Genomic DNA, 12370 nt, shown 5'->3' with positions numbered 1-12370 from the left:
TCAGAGAAGCTAGGGTATTTTGCTTTTTGTTTGGCTATGTAAGATAAATCTGTTCAAATGAAGAATACTCAAAGAATAAGTTTTATCAGAAATGATCTGATTAGCATTTTAGCCCCAGCTCATTCATTTATTTCCCTCGAAACAAACAAGTCGGTTTGGTTTCAATGGGCTTCTCACATAAAGTTCAAACCTTTAGTTGTTTTACTGTAATAATACCAATGTGTTCTGTAGTTTTATAGACTCAAGACTAACAGTCTCAGAGCTATCATCAGCTCAAAACCTTGCACAGTATGGCTGAAGGTCTTTGCTCTTTTTTGTAGGCTGCCTTTCCCACAACCTGCTGGACAGTAAATTCATGCAGTGTTGTTACAATAAGGTTTAATTTCTTCTCTTAGCTGTAAAGAGAAAATACTTATGTTTTAATGGAAAAATGATTGCAGCTAGTTTCAAGAGAGAGCTCTGATGCTGTATAGTAAGATGCCAATCAAGAGGGCACCCTGGGCATCCTTTTTCTGCATTATTCTGCTGGGATTCATAGGAATGTAACCTGTTATTTTCTGGGCACCAGGGCGTCCCCAGAATTAGTGTTGCAGTCCTTCCTGCAGATTGTTTGCTATTACAGAATGGAAAGGAGTTTCTAAAGATAATACGTGGGGAATTGTCATAGGTATTTCTCCTTCTATAAAAACAAGCACAATCAAACTGCAGTATTTACCTATGCTTTTCTTGCTAAAATAAATGCTTTACTGATGTTTTCTAAAAAGAATGAATACCTACTAGCAAGCTATTATTCCTGAGGAACCATACAGAAACATGCAGTGTGTATGCATGGAGGGAAGATGGAGGTTGGATGAAGAAAGAGATTTCCATTTTCAGTATTCAATTCTTTATTTTAGAACAAAAGAGAAAAGTCTATTTTATGAAAATATTTTGACAGTGTCCTTTTAAATGCAAGCTTTCATTTCAAGGCATTTAATTTGCAGCATAGTTTGACTGTGAAACAGACATAGTAATTATCTGGCCGGTTCTTTCTATTTTGTATAACAAATTTGTTTAATTGGAAATGGGAGAGCAACTTGAAACCGACTACACTTGGTTTGTATTTGGGTGAAAAGGGAAGGATCTAGACTAAAAAAAATGTGTGTTATGCAGTGGACAGGTGTGCTGTGTTCTGCGGACTTCATTTATTTGTGCTGGGGTAGTAGTTTATGAAAGCCAAGGGACACGGGTGTTTATATGCTGTTAGAAAATATCATTCAGATAGATGTATATTAGGGTAATGAACAGGGGATGGGACATGGTCAGTGACTGAAAAATCAGATTAAAATACTTTTGGGAGTCATCTGAGCATGGCCTTACTCTGTTATAGGTGTGAAATGTTTAACATTATTTTCTTGTACATTTAAGAAGGTTCAGTTCTGGTCAAAGAGGATATTCTGTGACATACCCGTTATGTGGATCAACCATTTTCTCTGTGGAAATGTACACGATATGTAATACATTTGTAATGTGGCATCCACATGCATACTATATACAACAGAATACGGGCAACTGAAAGTTTAAGTTAATTCTCACGTTATTTCAATTGAGTTGAACTTCTGATTTTAGTTTACTTTGGATATAAGCCTTCAATAATTATATTTTATATATATATATATATATACACATTTTTCAGGTTTTTAGTTCATAATTTCAGAGAAGAATTAAAGAAGACTGCATGTGTACGCACTGGATATGCTGGACTGCTGTCTGAAGTTTAACACAAGAAGCATTCCTTTGTTAAATTGCCAGAGAGCCTTCCTAATGTATGGTTCCAGAAATACCAGGGCAAATACAAAGTTTACACTCTTATTTGTTCTGTCCTAGAAGTAACTAGCACTGACATCTTGGGAATCAAAACTCCTTTTTAAACAAGCTTCATTTTATGCTTTAGTACACAGAATACACAATAAAAATGCATAGTTTGAGAGGAATGTATCATTAAATGAGTATTAATTTTGAAAGGTAAAGCTCTGAAAAGCACTTCAATTATGATTCATTATTTATGTAGTATGTATGTACTAATACAATACTGTTGTACAATAAAATCTGGAATTATAAATCCCCTATCTTAAAACACTACTATGTAGCAGCATAGTATTTGATCAATAAACTGAGTTACACAGATGTGTCAGCTTGTAATACTGTGTGTTGATTTGTGTGTATCAACTAAACTGACTAGGAAAGGCACATAGTATAATGTTCCATATATGGAGTACTGACTAGCTCCTATAGTAAAGTTTCCATTCATTTAGTGTTTTCAATATTGCATTTGGGAGTGGTACTGTTACCTTTTACTAAAATTGCCCAGCATGTTCTATAATGCTTAAAATTGCCTGAAATTTTGATCATTTGGTCTGATTTTTTTTTTTTTTTTCCGATAGCTTACTTCAATATATTTGTTTTCAGCCATTCTTAGGGATAAAGCTAGAGAAAAAGTGCCTTTTCCCAGTGCTTAAAAGAAGGATAAATGAAAGTTATTTAATCTGACATTCTTATGCCTTTTGGGACGGTATTTGCAGTAGGAAAAGCCTTTCAGTCAAGTATGGGCTTATTTTGTTCTTACAACATTCTGTTTATATAAATCCATGAAGGATTCTAATTTGCACATGCACAAGAGCACTGGAACAGGCTCTGCAGGGAGGTGTCACGGCCCCAAACCTAAGAGTGTTCAAGAAGAGACTGGACAATTCCCTCAGATACAAGGTGGAGTTGTCATATGGAGGGACAGGAGTCAGACTCGTTGATCCTTGTGTGTCCCTTCCAACTCAGGACATTCTATGATTCTAAGACCTTTAGTATTAATAAACTCAAATGGCATATCCTGGTGTGTCAGGGCATGCTTCAGTGTCACACAGCTCCTAGGGCTGACAAGGCCATGCATGAGAGATTCAGGCAGAGTATCTAAGCCTGGTGCAATGTCTCTGTGATGCTCTTGCCTGTCCTGCAGCAGGTTGAGGCTGGGCTTTCAAACTTGTGTTCCTCTTTTCTTCCTTATATAGGTGTTGGTGTCTGCACCATATAGAGGAAAGTTTCAGCCTGATGGGTTCCTAAATGACAAGAAACCAAGGGCAATAGCAAGAGTGGCAGGGAACTGCTTTGCTATCTGGGGCCCTGTCCCACTGTCCCCAGTGGGACAGTGAGGTGAGAAGGGAAGGCTTGGAGGTGACAGCCAGTTTCAACAGAGAGTCCAGGTCATCAGGCAGGTGCATGGTGGCAAGGCAGGTCCAAGATAAGCTGCCAAGTCAGTGAGAAGGTCAGGATCAGAACCAAGGATGGTAGCCAGGATCTGACACAGTCTGGCGATCACCAGGAAGGTTTGTAATGATGAGGCAAGTCCTAGGTCAAGCTGGGAAATCAGTCTGCAGGTCAGGGTCTGCATCCAGGTAGTGAGAGAGGATGGAAAGGATTCAACGAATTGTGGAGGCTGAGGACAAGGAAAAGAAGCAATTAGAAATGACTTTGCACTCTGGGTCTTGAGTGAAGTTTAAAAAAATCTGTTTGGATGTGAAGACTTAGACTGGGAGGAGGACTCTGAGTACCAGACACATTAAATGAAGAGTGTAAGAAGCAGACTGGATATCATGAGCTGGGACTAGAGCAAGAACTGGTTGAAGGGAAAAATGCAAATGGTCCAAATTAGAATAATGGGTTGAAAAATATTCATCTGTTGAAGAAAACATCTGTCTTGTGAAATGATGGTGAAAGATTCAATTCCTATGCTTTCAGGAGGTATTTGTACAACACTTAAGAGAATGACAGGCTGTCTGAGGTTACTCTGTTTAAGTAATATAGGCATGACTTATAGAGCTGTCACTGACATAGTCATTAAAACTGAGTTTGTGTATGTATTGTCTTTATTAAATTCTCACAAACGTACCAAAGATGAGATCTCAAAAAAACAAAGCAAAGCAAAGCAAAGCAAAAAAACATTTGTACATTGGTACTGCAGTCTTTAATTACAGGCTCACTTTCCCCGCACACCACCCCCCCCCCCCCCGCACTGGACAACGGATGATATTTTGCTATAGATGGAGACCTGGAGTTCGTAGAATTCAACCCCATTTATTGCATGAATTGAATACTTCACAATCAATGTGGTAGGACATTGTAGAAAGGGGTGCTGTATCATGAATATAAGCTTTGCAGAGTTTAGATCAGTTGCATGAACATAGGCATTTTTGATACTGTAACCTATTACAACCTGGCCAATTTTGAAGGACATGAATCTTCTGTAGATACTGTGTCATGTGACAGCCTTGTGCAGGTATCTCGTATGTCCTGTAGCATAGTGCTAGACATCTATATTTAGGCACCTGAACTGAGACCCTAATCTTTGTGAAGCACTTAAAGTAATGACTATACTGAAAAAAATTAAGAGCTAATTAATACTGGTTTGAACACCACAGAACGGCTGGAGAGGAATGATGTAAATTAGATTTAGGGTCTTGCACCAGAAAATGTTGATAAAGCCAAACAGATTATTGCTAAATTAGAATAAACCATTTAATGTGGAGTGGGATAAGTGCTCCATATGAGAAGTGGCAGAATAGGGATGTAATAGATTATTTTCATACAAATGCTAGATCAAGTTTGCATAAGCATCACAGACCTCCTTTTTTGGTTCTTTGCTTTAGAGGTTTTTACTCTTTTAACAGTTTTTGTGTGGAAGCATGCAACAGAAAATAGTAAGAAAATGTTGATTTTTTCTCTATCTCTATGAAGTTAACAACAGTTAAATACCTTACTTCTGGTGTGATGGAAAGTGATGCTGCTGGTTGAAATCTCTGCAATGAAGAAAACCCCTAAATATAGCCTTCAAAAGAATATGTATCAAAATGCCTCAGTCAGTATCACAAATGCTCTGACAATTACTGTAAGTATGAAATGGTGTAAGTAATACAAATAATATCACAGAGCCATTTAAAATAAGGAAATACTTCAGGTGCAGAACAGTTGACCTATGCTGTATTGTCAAAAAATTCCAGCATGCACATGCACAAGGTTAAGCTTTTACTTTACAAATACTGACCCAGATAGTCAGCTGTCCTGTTTGTATTCCAAGCACCTGGTGAAAACTGACTTTATGTGACATTTATTCTCTCTGTCTCAACTCTCAGGACTCCAGTTGCCCATTTACCTTGTGGTCCATCTGAGGAAGTACTGCGCCATTCCAAGTCGCACCCAGCTGTGACAACCATTGTGAGTCTGCTGTTCACAGCTGGAAAATACTGTGGTACTAAGGGACATGAGCTTTTCTGCCATATATTTTGGACATCAGACTGGCAAATTACCTCTTATGTTCCCTTGCATTGACAGAAAATCTGTGAGAAAATTTATGCCAACTTTACAGTAAGTAAGGATTCCCCTTAAACTGTGAAATAGCTAAATAGCTGCTACTTAAGCATTCAGGATGGTCTTGGCTTCTCTAGTGGTGTAATACCCAAAATCTGGTCCATAAAATGTGTCAGAAGCAGCAGTTTTGTTTATCATTGGCAACGTGCCACCATTATTTTGAAACTGTAAAGATAAACATGTTTTGGTATAAATTGCAATTAAAATGTTAATTTGAGCCTCCAATCTTTGCTTTCTTTCTCTCTCTGTTCCCCTCCCCATTTCTCACTTATTTTTGGTTGGAAATGAAAAGAAGAGAGCAGAATGCTAAAAGCTTTCCTCCCAGCAGTGTGTGTATATACTTGTGTGTGTTATGAAAGCCTGCGCTGATTGCAGCAGCGGGAGTCAGCTTCAGGGAACAAAAGCTGTTTTCTCTCCTTGCCATTTCCTGTTCAGGAATTAATCTTGCATGTGTGCGTGCATACACACACAGACACAAACACACACACACACACCTTGAAACACAATGTGGGCTGGATTTCACTTCATCAATGTGTTCCCCATAGCTCTGTGTGAGATAATCTCAGCTGTAATACACAATCTTTTTTTTTCTTCTAGCAAATTTATGTTTAATATTCTGTTGATTTTGTGTTTCAGTAAACCTAAACCCAATTTTTTAACATAGAACATCATTTATTATAATACATAAGATCATTGATCCTTCTCAGAAAGAAGCAGCTGCATATATTCTTTCTTTTCTAAAAAAGGTGCAAGAGATGGCGTTTTCTGTTTGACAGCCCAGAATGAGAAAGTTGAGTTAGAAGTGCCAGGAGTCAGCTTGTCAGTTATCAGGAGAAAACTGGAGATGAACATTAAAATGAGACCTTAGCGATGTGAATTATATCACTTGTGACATTGTGACAGTGTCCAAATAAAGTGACAGCATCAAAAATTCCATCTGGAAAGACTGTGTATAAAAAATTGCAGGCATGCCCGTTATGCCATGAAACTACAACCATGCTGACATTTTTAACCACATTTAAGCCCGTGCTCCTTAAGTTAATGTAACGGTGGAAAATTTTATGTTAGTAGAAGACATCAACATTTATTGACAAGATAAGGAACTGAATATCCATTTCATAGGTGTGCAAGTTCAACATGCCTTTCAGTTTGAATTCTTATGCCATACTTGGGGTGGAAGGCTACGTTTTCAACTAGTATTGGACTTCCAACGAATTTATAAGCTTCTTTCTTTATAGGTACAGGATTGGTTAAAATACAAATGTGATTGGCAGGATTTGAAAAAAAAGAGCCAGAAGTAAGTGAAGGACCTTCTCATCCAAATTCTGGGCAGGATAATAGCATATTAGTTTAGGTTTCACTTCTCAATACTGACATACTCCCACCTCTGATGGAAATCTTGGTCAGCATTTCTACTTCTACAAAGACACCTGAGAGATATTTCTTAAATGCCTGAACAGTAATAGCTAGTACTTCTTATGGGTTTCTTTCATGACTGAAACTCTGACATTCTTTACATGAAGGAAGAGGTGAGAAGGAAAAATAAAGCAGCAGATACAACAGAAGATTCTTCTTGCTTTAAATGACAGAAGAAAAGGTGTGGTGAAATTACAGTATCCAAAATGCTACTGCTTTCAGCCTTTCATGCGTTATTACTGGTGTTTGAAATCCATCCACAAAGTGATATTCAGTTTGCAAAATGCAGTCCTGTTGTGCAGCTTTTTTTTGTTTTTCTAATGGAAAGGAGATGGTAACAGAATGTTAACTAAAGAAAACCCTAATATTAGTGCTGAGAAATGAAGCTCTGCAGTAAGGTTGTGTAGGAATTAATTTGTTAGTTTCCAGTTATTTTTTGGATGAAGCTGTCAGCCACTCTTCAGTCAAATTGACATTACAACCCAGTGTCTATTATCTTTCTTGTAAACAGCTGTTGGAAATAGCATTTCTTCTTGAGGCTTAGTTGTCTTCTCAAAATTGGCTTTGTCTTCTGCAGTGTATAAAGCCAACTGATTTCTTAGCTGAAGCATTTAAATGAATTGTTTATTTTCTAGCATGCTCACATATGCCTGTCTGTGACCAGTATTCCATCTGATAAGAATTTGAATGCACAAATGAGAAAAAATTAAGAACATGCTGAGTTTCTGCCCTTGCAAAAGCACATCTCAAGGTGTGTATATCAAGTTAATCTCTGCCTCCCCTTTTATCACCTGCCTGAAACGGAAATTTGCAAAAATGACAATAATGCAAATTACTTGTATCACTAACTTTGGAAAGAGTTTGAACAAATTCTTATGTCGTGCTGGGGACAGTTAAACTAAAACATGCACTCAAAGGACTCGAGACTTTGCTGAACAGGGATCCCATGTGTTTGTGTACTTATAGATGTTCCTTGACTAGAATATTAGATTTTTGTCACATTTACCTCTTCCAACAGCTCGTTTATTTAGTTTTGATTTGTATCAGTCTAAGTTAAAAGTCTTTGATAGTGCAATTCTCTATTTAATACCTCGGGTGCTAACTGTGAGATTTTCAAGTTACTTGTGAAAGGTAGTATGAAACTCTAGGAATAAAGACGCAGGAAAAGAAAATAAAACATAACACCATCTGATATTAGAATTCTGGAAGTATGGACATAACTAGAGAGATACTAGGCTGGAAGTAGGATGAAGATGTGTCTGGAACTGCTAGAGTTGAGATCCATGTTAAATTTTGCAACTTCTAACATCTATTAAAGAGAATTAGTTTTGCTTGGTATTTTCAAACTCAATAGTAAAAATGCTGGTAGCCCATTAGAATTATAACTCTAGCACAAAACCCCATGTGTAAGTATTATTTTCTCTGTGTTTGGGAGCATGTGGGTATCTATGAGGGCAATACTTCCTCAAGAGAGACGGAGTGTTATCTTTTCTGTAATGATCTTTTCTGTGAATGTACAGTGTTCAGGCCAGCAATATTCAGGACAGTGAAATAAGGAGAATTCATCTCTGTTAGCAGAAAGTCACTGGACATTCGTCTCAGAAGAGTGTATGTGCAAAGCTATGATTCAATGTCAAACATGGCTGAAGTCTTCTGTCAGTGCCAACACTGGGGTAACTTGCTTTTCTGATACAAAAGATAGACAATGTTCTGGTAACAGCAATAATGGAGGTTATTTTCAAGAGTTCGTTATCAAACCTATCTACATCAGGCAAAACCTTGTCCTTACTGATGACAGAGATCTGTGCAGGACTTACATGGGACTAGGATTTCATCCACTATAGTTACAGGCTGCAGTTTGTCACGTGATGTCACATAAGCATGTAGTGGCATCTCCTCCTAAGGGCTGCTTATCAGGTTTTGTTTTATTAATAAAAAATAAAACAATCAGTTTCAGTAAGGTGGCTCTAAAAATGAGATTTTAATGAGCATATTTGACTCTATGCTGCAGAGTTTTTCCAGGTTTATGTTTTTCCATTGTAGTTTAAGTCTAGAAACGTCTGACTGGAAACTTTTTAGTGGCATACCTCGAAGGCAGTTTTACCTCCCAGATGGTAGAAGACTGAAACAAAATGAGGATTCAACTGTTGCTGATATATTTAATGAAAGAGAAGGGTCAGAGCTGGGCTGCAAATTCAAAAGGGAGTCCTAGAGAGTTAAACTTGCTATTCCTTAAGAGAAAGCAAGGCCCAAAAGTGATATTTACGGGTATTCGGAGGGATCATTTTCCTTCCTGTCTTTCCCCTAGTGGTAGCTGCTGATTCATCTTTCACTGGTGGCAGCAGTAGTAAATATTTTTTTAGGGGTCTGATAGAGGTAAAGTAGTCAACTATGATGATTTTACCTTTTCTTCTGAACTTATCAGCTTCACAATTTTTATGACTAGCATGAGCCCAGCATTTAGTTCTAGCATCTTCATTTGGTCAGTTTAGGTTTGATACTCTACATGTTTTGGGTGGCGTTTTGGGTGGCTTTAACCTCATTTTTAACTGAACCATTTGTTGCAGATTGTACAGGATATATGTGGACACATACAAAATGTGTCTTGCCTGGAAAGTGCTGTTACCTGTTCAGCAAATCTTTTTGAGACTATAGCACTCAACTTATTGTGCGCAGAGGCACCCTGTAAAGAAAAAGCAACCTGTGCAGGGCCAAGGAATATCCATGTAATAATGTGCCTAATGGCAAAAATTATATGTATTTGTGAGAGTACTTCTATTGTCATCTGGTCCTCTGTTGCTGTCCAGTCCTGCTTTTTACCTGTTCAAACACGTCTGTCTCTGGTGTTATAGGCAGCGGTTGTCCAATTCCCGGGCTGCTGTTTTGTGCCTCCTATCAAGGTGCACTAGTAATAGACTGGTCAGATCCATTAATATGTATTATTTTTCAGAAATATTTCATTTGTAGCTTTGGTAGAATAAGGCTCAAAGTTTAATGTTTGAATTGAGAATTCTTTGACATATCTGAATTTTAAGAACCAGGCTCTCCTTTTGCTATTTTGCATTTTTCTAAATTTTTATGAACTGTTTTTCAGACATAATGGATCAGCTAATTTGTCAGGATATATCTAAAATAAAACCTAGTTTACACAGTCTCAAAATTTGAAATATACAGAATTAGTACATCTTTCCATGGAAGTTTGATTACAATGATATCTTACTGACAAAGACCAAAGTATTTACCTCCTGCATAATTAATTTTTTATATATATGTATTTTTTTTAAAATTTATTTTTATTTTTTTTTCCTTGGGGAAAGTTCTGACTTTCCTTGGGGAAACTTTCCTTGGGGAAGTTCTGACTGTCTTGCAGAATAACAGGGAAAAGAAAAGCACTCTAAGTTATATCACTTCCTTGAAGGTAGAAAAAGTATTGTAACTATCATATTTTTTTTACTGATCCTTGTACTGAGTGTCGAGGGTTAAGATTGCGGGGTGACAATAAAACCCTGGCAGATGTATTGTTAACCTCCTCTCCCCCCCCACTTCCCCCTTTTTGCCCCTCCCTCTCCCCCCTTCCCACTAAGGACAGGCGATCGGGAGGGAAAGAAGGACAGAGAGAAGAGAGTTGGAAAAAATTAAAGATGTTTTACTAATGCTACTAATAAGAATAGAGAAAATAATACAAAATATACAAAACCAATCTTGAAAGTCTCAGCAACTGCAGAGCCGGCAACCAAAGTCCTGGATTGGACTCTGCAACCAAGCGGAGCTGGATTCAGTCTCTCACTAGGCCTCAGTTCTCAGGGACGACCAGCCAGATCCTCTCCTAAGGTCGGCCATAAGGAAAAAAGGGAAAAGGGGAAGAGATCCTCGTGGTCTCCCACTTTTATATGAAGTATTCACGTGAATGGAATGTTATACACAGTTGGTCAGTTTCTTGGTCACTTGTTTCTCGTCGCCCCTCTCGCGAGATGTCCATCTATGCTTATCAATATGTTTGCATTCCATTGCTAGGTTTACCAAAACATGTGTCTGGTTCTCCAGGAAAATGCAGTTAATATGAAGACTTTAGCTGACAGGCAAAATTCACTGAAAGAGAAACTTGTTTTTAACAAAACCAGGACACTGAGTCATGAGAGAAGATTCCTCTAGAAGAAGAGAAACCTATTTTATTTTATATTAGTGGATATTACTTGCCTTTCCCATCATAAAACTCATCCTGATGACTAGTTGATCTATTGGTATCAAGCTTTGTGTTACATACAATTGTACATGATTTGCCTGACATATTCTGTTTTTAACCAGTCCACATTTTTTTGTTTGCTTCAGATTTCTTCTCCAGATGTATTTTTTTTGTTCATTACATACTTAGTTTGTGGTAAAAGTTGGGCTGCAGTTTTTTTCCCTAGCTCCTTATTTTTCACTTCAATAATAGCAAAACAGTATGTTTAGAATCTGATTTTTCTGGATCACTATCAAAACATAGGTCCTCACCAATTGGGAAAATCTGCTAAATACTTGCAAATCTGCTGAAAAAAACCCCCAAACCTGTTGGCAAATCTACACAGAAAACAAACAAATAAATGTGTACCGTATAAAATCCCATAAGGTTTTCCAGTTCTCCTAGCAGTACATATTTGTCCTGTCTGTGATGTGTCCCTCTTCACAATGCCTAGATGTAATTTTTTCCCGATTTATAAACATTATCACAAATTGCATTTTGCTTTTCTTTCTACAAAGCAAATATATTGTTTGCTTGACTTTGTCATGTACTTGCATCAATTTTAAGCGTGGTTTTATAGTGCGCAGAGTAAAACCAGGTTAACCCGAGTCAATCTGAGGCTCAGGCCTTCAGGGAGAGACAAACTGAGAAACTGCATTTTGAAAGTCTGAGTGAAATGTTTCACTTGGAAGAAAGAATGCAGCAAATTAAAGTCATCTTTCCTGTGATCTAACTGAAGTAAATGAAGTTCTGCTACACAAGGACTTGGATCAACTTTCCTTTGTATATTCTTTTATTGTTATTATTGTTGTTATTTATCTCTTCCTTTGCTGTCCCGTTAAACTGTTTTTATCCCATCCTATGAGCTTTACCTTTTTTGTTCCAAGTCTTGTCCTTATCACACCAATGGGGAGGAGTGAGCAAGCAGCTGTGTGACATTTAGTTGCTGGCTTGGGCCACACCACAACATATACATACCTGCTCATTCTATGCAGACCTTAAATCGAGCTGCCTTTGTCTTTGCTTTTGAAGTGTCAGAGAGACATAGTTAACTCAGATTATTTTGTCTGTAACTGAGAAACTTACTTCAAATCTTATCTTCCCATTCTGAACCTTACAGGGTGCAAACCTGCATGGCATTTGGCTTATGTTGGACTGTCTTATGGCAGTGGATGTTTTTGAAAACTAATCAGAATTATTATATGGTTCAGAACTGAAGCTGCTCAGGAATTTTTTAGTGCAGTTTTGTGAGCAGTTGAAAAATGTTCATTTATTAATACCAAAAGCTTTTTTGGAAAGGATTTGTTCTGATCAGCTTACTGATGATCTTTAAAGAAA

Source organism: Streptopelia decaocto, assembly GCF_964273445.1.
Source record: "Streptopelia decaocto genome assembly, chromosome: Z".
Classification (NCBI taxonomy): domain Eukaryota; kingdom Metazoa; phylum Chordata; class Aves; order Columbiformes; family Columbidae; genus Streptopelia; species Streptopelia decaocto.
This window is presented reverse-complemented; position numbering follows the sequence as displayed.